Source organism: Ambystoma mexicanum, chromosome 7p, assembly GCF_040938575.1.
Source record: "Ambystoma mexicanum isolate Mex_15411 chromosome 7p, UKY_AmexF1_1, whole genome shotgun sequence".
In the NCBI taxonomy this organism is placed as follows: Eukaryota; Metazoa; Chordata; class Amphibia; order Caudata; family Ambystomatidae; genus Ambystoma; species Ambystoma mexicanum.
Genome location: NC_090939.1, coordinates 321,166,203 through 321,183,678, shown reverse-complemented (window position 1 = coordinate 321,183,678; position 17,476 = coordinate 321,166,203).

Below are 17,476 nucleotides of genomic sequence, written 5' to 3'. Positions count from 1 at the left end.
GAGGAATCATTCTTCAAAATGCAGAACCCTCTCGCCTCCTGCCTCGCGTCCCTACCGGGCTTCCTGAACTTCCCTGTACCCATCACTGGGATTGGGTAGCACACAGGTTCTTCCTGCGATCAGGCGTCTTGACTGTCGTCCTTCTGCTGCTTGGGTTTGCGATCGGCTTGTCTGCTTCACGGTCTTGGTGCTGTCACCAACCAAAAAACATAAAGGGCTCCTTTGCCTACGGAAGGTTTGGTTTCACAGTGCCCTGGATAGTTCAAGGTTTGCCACACTGTCAAGCCAGTTCAAACAATGTCAAAACAAAGTGCATGGAAAATACAACCAGACGTCTATGGTTCATCATTTAAAATAAATACAATTTAATTTAGATAAAGGAAAAAATTCATCGTAAAAAACAAACACCTAAAAAGGCATACAAAGTGACTAGTGCTTCAGAAAAGTGCTAAGTGCTAGTCACCAAAAGACTGACAATGTGCAAAATAGTACAAATTGTATCTCTCCTAGATATTACGATCACATTGAGTATACAGATATAAACACATACACAATATTTCAGGGTTATTCAGACCTTGATATCTGAGTACATAAAACCACACAATACAAAAACAGTGAATATTGGTAAAAGGAAAGTCAATTGTTCTCTATTGTTGATGCCTTGGTCCAGAAGTACCTATAGTGCATTTCTTTCAGAGTCCTTATACTCTCCTTGATACTTAGCAGTAGCACCTGTCGATACCCTACATGTTTTGTTCCTATATTATATGAAATTGCTGTAAGGAACTTCTTCAGGGGAGCTAGTGGGCTGGTGCCGAAAAGCACTCAAAACCCAGTTCGTGGTGGTGAAAACAAGAGAAGCTTGACATGTCGGTACTGGCGTGGCTGGATGGGATCTTGAGGATAAAGTCCCAAGGGGCAGTAGAGCGAGGTAAGAAGAATATCCTCGCGACCTTGTCTTAAGTACAAGTGGTCAAATCCAGGCCAAACCTAAGTTCAAAAAGCAGACCACGTACTAATTAATAGGGGGTCATTATATGGGTACACCATACATCATTAAAAATAGTCAGATGTACATAGGTGTGCTTACCGTCTATTGATGGCGGTAGCTGATCCTAGAGAGGCTGCAGTTATTCTCAGTATAGCAGTCTTGTCGTTTCCTAATAGCATACAAAACACAAAGCCACACAATACTATGAGCCCAGCAAAGAGGTGAATATGCTATTCTTGAATAGTCGGTAGAACAACCCTAAGCGGGCACTTACGTGGCGAAAGGTTAGGGGGTGTACAGGAACGTCTTCTTCTCATCTAAATAGGTTAGGGGGTGTACAGGAACGTCTTCTTCTCATCTAAATTGTTGAGATGGAGGCAGAAGGCTGTCACCCGAGATGTAGAAAGAGTCCTGAAAGATGAGTGATAACGGAGTCAATGGACAGGTCTAAAGGCAGAGTCATTAAGTCAGTTATATGGGTATTAGGTACACATGCAATGGCTGCAGGGTTAACTCCCCTAGGCTGTAGCGGTGTGTATTAATATCAGTGGAAGGAGAACGGTGAAGGTCTAAATACCAAGGGTATGAAACGAAAAAATACAAAGAATCAAAGAGCTTGTGTGTTTAAAGAAGCGCCTGTCAATTACATGACATGAATCGCAACCTTGCACTACGTTTCAAAACATCAAAGTTGCAACGAGCATGGAAGAATATGCACAGGGTGTACGATCCAAAAATAATGGCCAAACTTGATGTGGTCATAAGGACCTCTAAGGGTATGCTGGCTTACCTGTATGTCTCCTACGGATCTAGCGTGGGCCAGGAAATGCCTGCTACCGCTCTCTTCATGCTGCCGTGCAAGAGAAACCGTTACTATTGTAACTCGGTTTATTTGTAGTCAGAGGAGACGTTAGTAAGAGCGCATGCTTGCAAGTCATGAAGTTAGTCTTTTTCGAGTCGGGGCAAATGGTCCCGTTAATCAGAGTCCCGAATCAGCGCATGCGTTTAGAATTGTATTGAGTCCAACGTTAGGAGAAGGTAATCGGGAAAATCGCTAACGCCAGTCTGCAATAATGCTGATGATAAACAATGTCTCATGATATCTTGTATGTTTGAAAGGTGTCGTTAGTGATCGACACAAAGAAATGGTGAAGGTCATTATTGTGACTGATCGTCATGAAATGATCAGTTACGATGTGCGATGTGCAATGCGCATGCGTATGAATAAAAACAGTAATTACGTATCGTTAGAAAAATGAGGAAGCGCCCATATCATTGGTTCAGTGGCCATTGGGTATGGCCTGATAACAGTTACACGTACAATGCATGGAATCAAGGACCCCTAGGCACCAGCAACGGTAGCCAAGCGGTTATAGCAGAGAGGGGTTGCAGAAAAGTTCCTGAAAACGCACGAGCCTAGCACAGTTATAGCCCGGGTGCCGAAAAATGGTACTATTGTAAGATAAATATGTACAAGGTGGCTGTGTAGCTAAAGAGGGTCAGTCATGCTATCTGTAGCTGCCCTCAATCAATGGGCTTAAATATAATGTAAGTAGCACTAACGTCCAACCGGTATCACAGTGTCATACTAGACTATACTGTAAGGAGAGGATAGGAGGTACTGCTTCTAAGTACTCTAATTGACTCGCGATTTAGCCTATTCTGGCCAGAGAATGGATCCCAAGTTCCACGAACTTAGTAAGGTAGGAAAATGACTAATTTAAGAATATAAAGTACACAATACAACTGGAAAGTCACCCAAATGCTTATAAATGAGAGATACTGGGATCTCAATTAATGAATACACTCCAGTCGATACTCTCATTCAGTCCCTCAGGATAACTTTTTGTCACCAGTCCACATGGTCACGATTGCTCCACTGTACTGTTTGCCAGGACTGGTGGGGATGTTGCTTCTAGCTCAATCTCCTCTGGACTTCCAAGGCTGCTCGACTGCGTCCGTCACTACGCCTGGTTCTTCTCTGGACATGATTCAAAACGCATGGGTTTGTCACGGGCTGAAGACAAGTAGTCCTTGTGTTTCGCTTTTATGGCACAGGCTCCAACATGGTGCAACGTCAACACCTGTAGCTGTAGTTGTCATGTCAGTGATTATTCCCTCTATGGGCCAATCGTCCCAGCACTTGGGTCAGGCACACCCTCAGGGTTCTCAAAGATCTTCTTCGTTCCCAGTACATTTGGTTATGTCAGTCTCACATATGTTGAAGAAGTACATGGGCCTACTCTCAATATAAGAGTTTGTGATGGAAGGGGGGCTTAAGGAGTGAAGGGTGTATAGAGCATAATGGAGGGTGGGTATACCATGTTCTCCTGAGAGGTTCTCCTTTGTCCCCACAGGCAAGGTCTTTTCCCAGGAGAGCCTCTCGCTGAGTACCACCCCCAGGGGGACTATCGGGTAGTGGGATCACCACCCTGGCCTCATGGGAAGGGTCTCCCCCCTGGGGAGAAGTGATGCCGTCTCTGGATTAATTACAGTGTAGAATAGAGCAAATTCTGCAATTGAAACACTGAATATTTACAAGGGTCAAGCACTCAATTCCTGATTTGTTTAACTAAAAAGCAACCAGGCTTATAACTTGGGAACAGCTGACAAACATCAATGCCAGTGTCCAGGGAGCTGCACGCCATTTCTGTAGTGACCACAACCCTGCTGACAATTCTGATCTGCAATGTCATGACCGGAGGTAAAGAAATGGAATGGGATATTGGCTGGTATGAAGTTCAAGATTTCCTCAATGAACAACTGCTTAGGATCAGTGATAAAGTGAAATGCCAGGTCTGTCCCAGAGGGCTCAAAGAAGAGTCAGGGATCCCTCCTGGACAGTGGCAATGTCAATTGCTCTGGAAATATCCAGTCTTGATCTGCCAGCACTCTTAGTGTTCCTTTCAGGCTTGTGGGCCCATCAAAGGAGTTTGAGTTCTTAATAGCATTGTATTGTCTTGACTTAAAGCGCCCGATATCCTCAGACGCACTTTTCTGCTTACCCGCCCTCAGCCAGCAATACGGTTCCACATATAGCTTATATCCCTGCCCCTAAAGCCGCTCGAGCGCGTTACCGCTTGCTCCTGCTACAGGCACCTTTTTATCGATCCTCCCTTCATATGCTGTGATCCTAGTTCCGCTGTAACGATCTCCAAACCGCAGACATGCTCCGCGTTAGCAGGTAACAACCACACCTCTGTCAGTAACATTGTCTGTATTTCCAACATTCATTTTTGCTCACTAATTGTTCTCTGAGCATACTGTCCCCTGTTTTCATGTTTCATGTGCTCACTGTGATGGCGCACTACCACTGATGCACATAATGCTTAGCTAGCCCATTACTGCTCACAGTCTCTACTGTGCCGCGCTAAGTGCCTAACACGCACTCGCTTTAGAATTCCTGCATACTGCCGCTCCTCAGCTGCCTGCCTATTAGGTCAACTCTGCAATTGTACAAATAACTGTTCTCTATGCTGTGCTTCATGACTGCCTCCTGTCACTGCCAACCTCGAACAGCATGTCTGGTTCCGTATCGCTGCCACTATACTGGCGCATACAAACAGTTTGCTCAGCATTGTTGTTGCCTCTGAACAAAAGCCTACTGTCTACGTTTTATTTGCCCGCCTCCTGCCCCTCCATTGCGAGTAGCCTGCTCTGTACTGTATCTCTGTACTGTATTCCACTGTACTGTATGCCACCATTCTAACTAAAAAGGGTAGTTTGCTTTTCATTGTTTTTACCACTGTACAAATGTTTTTTGCATAAACCCTGCTTCCTGCCTGCCTTCTGCCACTGCCCTATCGATCAGTCTGACCAACATTGTTTCCCTATCACTATACCAATGTTTATCACTATTGCTCAACATTCTTCCCACCTGATGCCACTGAAGAGCACACAATTCATCACCTTACCCTTGCCACTGATTTTGTGTCTACTGCCTTGCCTAGCTGTCCAGCCCAATACTGCATCATTGCGAATGCTTGATTATTGTACCGTGTTCACGCCCCGCTTTCCCCTATGGGAGTTAGTAACCACTATACCTTACCCGCACAACATCTTCCCTACCATCGCTGCCTCTTCCATGTGCACTACTGCCACAACCTGCTCCCCTGTCTACCTGGTGTGCAGACTATTCCGGCTAAGGTCCCGCACCAAACCGGAACAACACCTTAGTCATCCTAGGCCAACGGCCATAAGGAACATTAGCCTGGGCACACGCTCACCATGCCTCTATGCCTTTACCCGCACAAGAGCCAAATACACCACCACCTCTCCCGCAAAATCGACTATAATACCCCCCTAAGGCCTACCACTTTCTTCAACAACACCCACACTACACCAAACGTTCTTCCCATGAAGCCTTCAGCTATGCCATGCCCACCTGGAATCCCTCCCCATCCTTCCACAGCACCACCAGCCATACCTCAACTAAAAATAGCACTCCTCTCCCCCCACTCAAATGCGCCCTCATAAATTCACGCTCCCCCATCACCCATGCCATGGAGATCCATAACCTCCTCACTTACCTCGATCTTGACATAATAGCCATCACTGAGACTTGGCTTCATGAAGCATCCGGTCCTGCAATTTCATTAGCTCTCCCACCAGGATACTCCATTCTCCGACAAGACAGACAGGTAATGAAAGAGAGGAGTAGCCATTTTAACCAAAGAAGTTCTCTCTCTCAGAATGGTTAACCTCCCTTAGGAAGGTAACACGGATACCATCTCTGCCAAACTATCCATTTCCCCCAACTGCACTATTACGATGCACCTGGTCTACCGACCTCCAGGCCCAACCTCAAACTTTCAGGGGCACCTACTCCACCTACTAGGGGATAACCTCAAGCTCAACACGAAACTCTGCCCAACTTGGACCCTCCTCTTTCGCCCAGCCATATCACCACTCACCATGATAACAGCCTCTTCTCCTTCCGAGACGTCACTGAATCAGAAGTCCTAGACCTCGTCCAACACTTAAAACCATCCATTTGCAAAAGGGTCACCTGTACAGCCAACATGATTAAAAAATGTGCTGATTCTCTTGCACCATTTTTGACAGCCGTCATTAATGCTTCATTCACTTTGGGTACTGTCCCACCTAGCCTCAAAGAAACATGGGTGTGCCCTCTTTTAAAAAGAAACTCCCTACACCCTATCTCCCCCAATAATTAGCAACCTATCACTACAGTCCCGTTTCTCCTAAAAATCCTTGACAAGGTGGCTCACAACCAAATACAACACTTGAGTCCAATTGCATCCTCGGCAAGAGGCAATTTGCTTTCCGCAAAGGTCACGGCACTGAATCTGCCCTTCTCGATCTTCAAAACCAAATAACAGAAATTATGGACAAAGGCAAACCAGCTGTTCTCCTACTTCTGGACCTGTCGGCTGCATTTGATCTTGTGGACCACAAGACTTTCACTAGACATCTTACCAATGCAGCCCAATTCTCCATAGAAGCCACCACTTGGATCACTTCTTACCTGGAAGGGAGAGCCATGAAGGTTCTTCTCCAACCAGGCGAGTGGAGTTCCAACAACAGTTCATTGTGGAGTCCCAGAGGACTCTTGCACGGCACATACTCTTTACAATCTATTCCCCAAACCTCTTTTTTCGACAAACTGGACACGCGCGGCATAGCATACACAAACTATGGCGATGACACTCAGATCTTCATGCCACTCTCGGGCTCCTATGATCAAGATGCCAAAGCTCTCCATAAGATATACACCACCATTCAAGCCTGGATGTCAGCAAATGGGCTCTCTCTCAATGGAGACAAAACTGAGATCCTCTTAGTCGTCCCTAAAGAAACTCTGAGCAAACTTGGTAAACAATATAGCGATTTCACTATCGATAATACCAGTATCCCTGTCTCTCCCTCAGTAAAGACACTAGGGGGGGGTCTATTTAGACTCCACACTCTCCATGTCACGTCAGGTAAGCCCGATTGCCTCCACCTCCACACTTACTACCAAACTAATAAATGCAGTTAAACCCTATTTGTCTAAAAAGAACTGCCTCTCAATAGCTAGATCCACCACTGGGGCCAAACCAGACTATTGTAATGTCCTTCTAGCAGGCACCTCGGCCAAAAATTTGAATAGATTTCAAGTCATTCATAACAATGCTCTCAGAGCAGCATTAAACATTTCCAAAAGAGACCACATCTCATATGCCAGGCGCGCAGCCCATTGGCTCCCTGTCAAGGAACGGATTACTTTCAAGACGCTTACCTTGACTCACAAGTGCCTAGCGCTCACTGCCCCTCCGTACCAGAGAAAATTGTCAGAGCCAGCTCCACACGTCCCAAAAGAGCTTGTCACGCCAACCAACTGCTTATCCCCTCAATTAAGATGGTCAAAGTGGGTGGCAATGGCTTCCCACACATCGCCCCCAAACCTTGGAATGCCTTACCGAACCCAGTCAGAGCTGAGTCCTCTCTCTTGTCCTTTCGGAGAATGCTAAAAACTATGCTATTCAACTAAATGATCTCCCTTCCTACAGACCCTCCTCACCTTGATTCCTTGTAACTGTTGTATTCATAGTGTACATTGGCCTGAACACTTGTTACATTACTGTCAGTAGGTTCACCATGACCACTGACCACTATCAGGCTCCTTCTTTGTCTCTCTCCTGTTGCCTCCCCGTTTCTTGTCTTTGTCATGTAACTAAGTATGCATTCTTGTAACAGCTCCACAATGCCCTTGGGCTGTTGCACGCTTTATAAATGTTAAATAAATAAATCAATAAAATTGTATTGTATTGTTTATTACATAGCGCCTATACACAGGAAAGTGTTTGAAAGTGTTCAAGGAGGGTGGAACATGGGGGAAAAACTGTTCCTCAGAGCCCTTGAAATTCTGAGACGATAATAGTCTGCACAGGCAGAGTAAGTGCGTAAAATACATTTCACAGTTGAGATACAGCAAATAGGTCTGACGGCGATTCTGCAGTTTTACCAGTGCAATTAAGGGGAAAAAACAAGGGTGAACAGACAGACGATCTTCAGGCACGTTGCATTTAGGTCGTGCAAGAGCATGATTCTATATTGGACTTTGGCAGAGTGTCTTTTTAACTGGATTTTCTACAGGGATATCTGCCAGATAAAGATTGTCGGGGAGCCCAACATTCATGGTCAATGCCCTAGGGATAACGCTGGATGTCTGGTTTGGTCTTGGAAAGGATTTACAACTTTGGACATTAGAGCCTCCACAACTGTACCGTACCGGCAAAAAGAAGGCTGGTCTGATAGTATTAGTATGTGATAGGGTAGGTTATCATGGAGTTAGCTCCTAACTTTACCATAGGTGTGAAGGAGCTCTTGTGACAGCTGCATTTGGGTAAGTGGTTTACCTTCCTGTGGCATTAACCTTATACTACATACATGTACTAGGACAAACATCTTTCATTGGCTAACTGAGAGGAAGCAGTTGAAAAGTCTTGATTATGAAATATCATTTATCTGGACAACCCTTTAGCCACATCATTTTCTGAATCTACTCAACATTATTAGCCCAGTACAGCAGATGTAGACAGGCAAACTCACATTATACTGTATACAACAAACAAAACACTTTTAAAACTGCATACCAAACTACTACCATGTGCACTGCTTCTGACTTAGTATGTGTTACAATAAAAGAAATCAAGAAAAAGTAATTTTACTACTTAGGAGTTGTTCTGATAATAATGCTTATAATAACAGTTATTGGGCCTCATTACAAGTTTGGCGGAATTCCAGTGGTAAATCCACCGGAATATCGCCAAATGGAATTACTGCTACTGCCACTTGGTCTCGTGGATTTACTGCTGGATTACAAGTGGCGGGGTTAGTTCTCATTTATTGGAGTTCATAGGATTCCATGTGGATTTCGGCATAATTACCGCCAACAGTAATTCTGCTGATTTAGCCGATTTTCAGCTTTTTGCGGGAGGTGAATCCTCTACTTGACTGCCTAACGTGTAGTACAGTGGTGTGGTAATGCAACAGTAACCACTCTGTTACCGCTGATTTGTACCACACTGCTGTACTCATAATGAGCGCCATTGTAATTTATTGTTCCATATTTTTATCTATCTGCTGATTTTAAATAAAGGGTCAGGTCATGCATACACTGCTGGGAAGCAACCTGACAGTCCTTAGAATAAAGTCTTCTATGATCACGTTGAAAATCCTGATGATAATGAATTTGACATAGAAATAGATGCCTACATGTGAATAAATGTAATTGTATTAAGGGATCAATAAATGACAGTCTGCATTCACCTGATTCCTACGGTCAAAACATTACTGTAACAAGGCATAAAAATGAATAGATAAATGCAATTTAATTGCAGAATATTTAGTTCACACATGTTTCAGTGCAGAATATAAATCACAAAGAAATTCACTAACAATATAAATTTTAAACAAAGGTACAGATAGTATGTTTAGGAAAATTGAATAATTTCTTTAGGGGTAGGTGTAATTGTTGTGGATTAACTTGAAGGCTGTACCAGAGTATCCCTCAACATTGTTCTTTTGCTCTATATTTAGAAATGGTGACATTTTAAAAGTGAAGCATTCAGGGATGAAAGATTCAGGAGTAAAACATATGAAACCTGCAATATTCACAAAAGGGGGAATGTGAGGAGACAAAATAATTCTTGCTGTTTTAACAGCAGTAGTTCACAATGTTACAAAAACACCCCAGCCACCATAGATGTTGGCACAATGTAGTGGTTGCTTATTCTGGAAGGTTACCCCTGGCATTAATAGATGGGGCTAGGAGAACCTTGGCACTAACAAGCAATACTGGGTGGACATTTGCATCAATAAGCAGACAAAAGCTGGATCAGTATTTTTAGATGGAACTATCCAGCATGCACTGTATATGATAAGGCTAGTTGCAAGGCTACCTCTGGGATGGCACTTTCCAATAGGTAACGGGTTTAGAAGAAATGGCATGTTTGCTGGATATGCACATTGTACAAGTGGCAGCACGACCCCCTGAAGCGAGAGAATGCCTCTTGCCAGGAACTTTAACATTCTTCAAAGTCAGATGAAGTAGTTCTGATAACAGACACATTGCCTACACTGGAAAGGGAATAAAAGATACTCTGCCTCATTACGAGTTTGCCGGTCCGGAAACAACTGAAGAGGAAGAATGGGAGTGTCCCTTCCCTCAAGCCACACCTAAACTTTGGAAGATTACGTCATGGCCAAAGAACAACCGACCGCACGAGTTCACACCACTGCCCACTGCCCCGAATTCCAACACACACCGTGACCATGCTCCATCCCTCACAAGATACGCGGCGGGAACCAAGACGGAGCTGGGATTGATCGCATGGACCAGCTCGACTAAACGCTTTGCAACCTAAGCTGCCATCGTTAGAGATTAAAACAAAGAATAGGCGTCCCCGACCACATGAACCCAGGGGAGAACCAAAATAATATGTACCAAGAAGGAAGAGGGGTTCACATGTATGCAACCGGAGAGGAAATCGCCGGGATAAACTGCAATAAGCACAGGAATCAAGTCGGGGGATAGATCAGGTCAAGGAAAGTAAAATTTCATCAATCTTTAATGGACACATATTCAATTATATCGTACATAGTGCTGAAATGACAATAAAAGCAGCATAAAAACATACCATCAATACTCCACATTTCCTATTAAAGTGCATATAAGCTTGATAGTATTCCTAACATATTGGAATAAATACACTGGGAAAATTATAATGGTAGTTTGAATTAACTAGAGAAAACAAAAAGGAAAAATTATATATTCAAAAAGAAAAAACCAAAAAGAAAAAGAAAAAACAGAAAAAACAGAAAAACAAGGGCACTCATCCAGGCAAGACTGAACATTCAGTATCTCCTGCGAGGTGAACAAGTTGTCCCCTATTCAATCCAATAAATTGTTATGGGAAACAGACAAGTGTAGTCGCGTCGTAGCTTAATAGAACAGAAGCAATTACTTGTCTCCAATCTGACCATGATAGTCAACAACCAGTACCTCGTACAGCGACCGACCATTTCATGGGCTGTACTGGTATCATACACGGGTGGTTTCGACGACTAATTAGCACAGTCTAGGCAGTCTATCTCCTGCCCTAGCAGGAGAGAGAAGGCCTGACAGTCGTCTTCCTCAGGACAGGACAGATTAGATAATTTAGTAATACAATTTGAACATTTCATTTCTTCACATATCTCAAGGCACAAAGCACTTGGTTACAGGCAATATGGAAATAATTTTGAAATTCTTCCATGCAGACATTTATCTTCATGTAGATCTTCCGTGATTCACAACGATGAGATACTTCTCCATCTTAGTGATACTCAAAACTGTTAGTGGTCCCTTCATCAAATGTCTTAGTTAACTTGGTGTCTTTTTCTTTTTTCAAAGTAAACAACAGAATCAGGTTAAATGCATATTGTAAAGAATAAGGCACTGTCGCTTCCGTGCTGCAATTCGGTTTTCAGTTCTGTAGCTGCTTCTCATTAGCCGCTTCAATGCGTGTCTGAGTGCTGTCTGCATTTAACCTGATTCTGTTGTTTACTTTGAAAAAAGAAAAAGACACCAAGTTAACTAAGACATTTGATGAAGGGACCACTAACAGTTTTGAGTATCACTAAGATGGAGAAGTATCTCATCGTTGTGAATCACGGAAGATCTACATGAAGATAAATGTCTGCATGGAAGAATTTCAAAATTATTTCCATATTGCCTGTAACCAAGTGCTTTGTGCCTTGAGATATGTGAAGAAATGAAATGTTCAAATTGTATTACTAAATTATCTAATCTGTCCTGTCCTGAGGAAGACGACTGTCAGGCCTTCTCTCTCCTGCTAGGGCAGGAGATAGACTGCCTAGACTGTGCTAATTAGTCGTCGAAACCACCCGTGTATGATACCAGTACAGCCCATGAAATGGTCGGTCGCTGTACGAGGTACTGGTTGTTGACTATCATGGTCAGATTGGAGACAAGTAATTGCTTCTGTTCTATTAAGCTACGACGCGACTACACTTGTCTGTTTCCCATAACAATTTATTGGATTGAATAGGGGACAACTTGTTCACCTCGCAGGAGATACTGAATGTTCAGTCTTGCCTGGATGAGTGCCCTTGTTTTTCTGTTTTTTCTGTTTTTTCTTTTTCTTTTTGGTTTTTTCTTTTTGAATATATAATTTTTCCTTTTTGTTTTCTCTAGTTAATTCAAACTACCATTATAATTTTCCCAGTGTATTTATTCCAATATGTTAGGAATACTATCAAGCTTATATGCACTTTAATAGGAAATGTGGAGTATTGATGGTATGTTTTTATGCTGCTTTCATTGTCATTTCAGCACTATGTACGATATAATTGAATATGTGTCCATTAAAGATTGATGAAATTTTACTTTCCTTGACCTGATCTATCCCCCGACTTGATTCCTGTGCTTATTGCAGTTTATCCCGGCGATTTGCTCTCCGGTTGCATACATGTGAACCCCTCTTCCTTCTTGGTACATATTATTTTGCCATCGTTAGAGATGACATGACGATATAGCCACGACAGACAGAAAACACATGTGCTGTCGCACACCTGGATCATTCACACACCAATCTACACGAAGAACATGTTTAGTGCTATGACTTAGCAGATCACGCACACTCACAGACGTGCATCGTTATTATTTTCGACATAGGTCAGTAACCGCATCGCAGAAACGCAAGACGCCAGAAGGGTTTGTGTATATGCTTGCAGAGGCTTCATGCTACTAACCCTGAGGACAAGACCCTATAGATGGACCGATGCACAAGGAATCACACTACGCATCACACCTCCTTGGCCTATGGACATTATGCCATGACATACAGCCCAAGCCGAAGTAGGCCTCAGAACAGAGCCGACAGGCAAGAAGCAGCTCATAGAAACTACAGAGCGATAAGATGCTGAGCACGCAGAACAGCCCCTGGCTGGAGCCACCGCAGCCAAGGTCGCAATGTTGCAAGCCACATTCCACACTCTCCAAGCCAAGGTGACACCCGCCACCGCAGTGACTATCTGAAGCAAAATACAAATTAAACCCCTGTAATTTTGCCTCAGCCATGGTCTCCCAACACGTGACCAGGCCGACCTGATACAATTTTATACCACATAAGTGACAGAAGGCTAATTTATTAACAAAGTTATTCCTAACGCTAAGTCCCTAGCAGAAGCTAATTAGCCCTATATGTAAAAAATCTCATGTCCATTTGTTTCCGGCCCTAGTTAGTGCTGGTGTTCCGACTACAAAGGAATGTCGAGATCGTGACCCTATCCTCTCTAAACCACTTTCCTAGTGTCTAGAAGTAAGTCCACACAAGGTGGGTTATATATATATATTGAATGTCTCCGCCTCCAGAGCGTGTGTTTTATCACTAAAAACAAAAAAAAGACTATGGCCCTCATTACACGTTGCGCGCTAAAAATCGCAAATTACCGGCATGGCGCCCTTAACGTGTCCACCCTCGCAGGAGGGCGCTAATAGCGTACCATTACGAGTACACGGACACGAGCATTGCGCCATGCCGGTAATGTCCCTACTGCCATGCTGCTAAACTCCCCCAAAAGTCTCTTACCAGCTTCGACGACAGTGCAGATAGCAACTCCGCCTTGACACAGCATGCAAATAGCAGTCACCGCTAATAGCGGTGACAGTTAAATAGCGGAACCGGAAACAGCGTCATCGCACAGGAACGGGAAAGAGCACAGCGGCCATCTTTAAAAACACAATCCATTGCCAACCTCTGCCCCTTGGACCTGTTTGTAGTACTTTGCTGTTGGAGATTTCCTGGAACACCCTTACCATGCCCAAGGCACTTAAAAAAACAACTGACCGTCAGGGGAAAGAAAAGTTTTCAACTGAGGAGCTACTTATGCTGACCCAGACCTTATCTGACAATGCTGCAGTGGTCTTCTCAAACGACATGCGGCGGGAGACACTCCTATAAAAAAAGGCTATCTGGACCAAGGTGGCACTGAAAGTAAGTGCTGTGGGCACCAACATCCGCAATGTATGTGAGTGCCGGAAAAGATGGGATGACCTGAGACTCGGGGTCAGAATGGTCCTGGCAGAAAATCATAACATTGCCACCGCATGTGGATCTGGGTCGCCAATTAAACTAAAGGAATGGGAGGAGACATGCGCCAACCTCATCGGAGTTGAATGCATAGAGGGAGTCGGGAGGATGGAGCATGGCGTGGCAAACACTTCGGATGGAGGTAAGTGTACTGATGAAAGCATGCAATGTGAATCTACTGGTCCCCACAAATGTCAGCCCAGAATCACCTCATGGATGGCCAAACATCCACACATGCATCCCACCCTGCCCATGTCAGTGCCAGACCCAAACACACACACATGCACACATCAACAGAGCCAAGTGCCACACACAACACTGCATGGATGAGCCACTGAACTGACACATCACCTGCATCCTTCACAATGAAGTCCAAATGCCCACAACTGCATTGATGATGTATCCTGCATTAAGTACATAGAACCGTAAACAATGCCACCCCCCTTCTTGTCCCCGACAGGGTCACATACAGACAGTGAGGATGCATCCCAGCACCCCCTGCCCAGAAGAAAAAAAGGCCACAGTCGACTGAGGACACCCCCACGACGTCAAGGGGAAAAGGCACAAGGCTCCATTTGCAGAGTCTCAAACATTGGTCGAGCGCCACTGCCAAGGCCACACCCAACCCAACTGCCCCACCTCCGGAGGTTCACTCACCACCACCAATCACAGCTACCGAGGGACCACCCTCAGCTGAAGCTAGTTCGGCAGAAGAGGCCACTGCACCATTATCTGATGTGGAGGACCCAACAGAATTCGACCTGGGCATGCACACCCCAAGCCCCCCTGGAACCCCAGAGCCATCACCCCAGTACACACCTGGCTCCAACATCACTGGTGACGAGACCATGGGAGCCTTCAGTAGCCCCCCGGTGCCTCCATCTGTACACCTGCCAGCATCACAACGCACAGCAGCCACACCACCACAGCCCGACACTGCCCTTGACCTGGCCAGCATCAGCCAGCGGCAACAGGGTCTCACTGTGCTAGTTGGTCAGCATGTCGAGGAGGCTGCCCGTCTCAGGGCGGAGATTGGGGAGACATCCAGGCACTCCAGGGAGGGGATGGAGGCATGCACAGAAAGGCTGTGTGGGGAGCTCATCCGAGTTCTGGAGGTGCTCACACATATTGCGGACGCAATGGACCGCCAATTCCCACGACCACCAGCACCAGGACAGTCTGCCACTTCTTCGTCCACCAGTTCGCGGCAGACAAGCCCACTCCGACGCTCCGCGCGCACCACCAGGCGCACCTCTAGGCAGCCTCCAAATGCTGGTTTTGGCAATGACCAATAGGGAGTGAATGTCCATGCTTCCGCGTGCATGCCTGGATGCAAACATTGTGGAAGACAATTGAGGGACTGTTGTGGGGGGTGGCGGGAAGGGTGTGATGGGACAGTTGTGGGAGGTGGGGTGAAGGGTGTGATGGGACTGTTGTGGGGGGTGGGGGGAAGGGTGTGATGGGACAGTTGTGGGTGGGTGGGGGGAAGGGTGTGATGGGACAGTTGTGGAGGGTAGGGTGGTGGGATGTTCAGGGACATGCACATTTTCCTGTTTAAGTTCATAAATACACTGGTGTTTGAGCAAAACACAGGCCTGGACTTCCTCATTGTGTATGTGTAATTTATTGATGCCAGGGTCCATTGTGAGCTAACAAACAGACACCAGTGAATCACTAGCCATATCCAGGTGACAGTACGAGAACATATTACTCAGAAGATTTGGTTGATCAGATGCTGTCTCACAGCACGTCCCTCCTGGCCATCTCCTCTTGCATGACCTGCATCCCCTTCACCTCCATCCTCATCACCATCATCATCCTCATCAGGTGCTTCTATTTCAACGTCAGGGGGCAGTGGCACATTCCGTCTGATACACATATTGTGCAGCATGACACATGCCATGGTGATCTTGGCGCCCTTCTCATGGCCATACAGGAGAGCGCCACAAGACCTGCTAATGCACCTAAACCGTGACTTCAAAAGTCCAAAAGTCTGCTCGATCACGATGCGGGTACGGGTATGTGCACGATTGTATTCCTCTTCGTGCCTGTTCTGTGGGTTCCGTACAGGTGTGAGGAGCCACCTCTTCAGTGGATAGCCGGCATCACCTATATAGGGGAAGTAATGGGGTCCTGTTACTTTTCACCACAAGTGTGGCCGTTTCATAACACAAACATTGACTTGGCATTGAGATTCAAGTACACACTTAACAGCATACATGCAAATGGTCTGTGTAACTGCAATGTGCAAAGGTGAGCACAACCCTGCAAGTAGACATGCCCCATTGATGCCTCCAACAGTAATTGACATGTCCTGGGTGAGGCCAGGTCTTCGGTGTCCCTGTGCCCAGGCAAATTTGGTACCACACTAGTGGTTTACTGCCCTTCCAACATTGATGTTGCCATGCTGAGAGGCATCACTTCAGTGGTGCTATGGGTTCGTGGTGCATTGCTATGGCTAGGGGGTATCCCTTAGCATGCATTGAAGGGCACAATTCATTATTGATGTCGTGCTGGACGAATTCTGCATGACTATGTTGACGGCATGGATGACATTTGTGTATTTTGTGGCGTGGAATGTTGTGCAATGTGGATGTGGATTGATGTTTGATGTTTCTAGACTTGGATTGTCATCTGTGTTGTGTAGCATATACTTGCATGTCGGTTCATCTAAAGTACGTTGCAGCCCTCGCAGATGGACATTGGCGTACATCTGTATGTGCGTTTGGAAGACAGACTGCAGGCTACACCCAGTTGGAGTATCTATCTCTCCCCCCCCAAGCAGACCCAGTTGGAGTATCTATCTCTCCCCCCTCAAGCACACCCAGTTGGAGTATCTATCTCTCCCCACCCAAGCACACCCAGTTGGAGTATCTATCTCTCCCCCCCAAGCACACCCAGTTGGAGTATCTATCCCCCCCCAAGCACACCCAGTTGGAATATCTATCTCCCCCCCCAAGCACACCCAGTTGGAGTATCTATCTCTCCCCCCCAAGCACACCCAGTTGTAGTATCTATCTCTCCCCCCCAAGCACACCCAGTTGGAGTATCTATCTCACCCCCCCCCCATCACACTGCCATGTGCTTGGCCTGCTACTCACCAAGTAGCCACGAACGTTGTCCCGTTTCTCGCTCCATGTAGCGGGGGATAGTTGAGTTACGCAGGACCATGGAATCATGGGTAGATCCGGGAAATCGGGCACAGTAATGTGTGATTATCTTGTTGGCGTCACATACCATTTGGACATTGATGGAGTGGAATTGCTTCCTGTTTCGGTACACTACTTCATTGTGATGTGGGACAACCAATTCCACTTGTGTACAGTCGATGGCCCCAATGCAACTTGGGATGCCTGCCAGTGAATAGAAGCCAACTTTGGTGTTT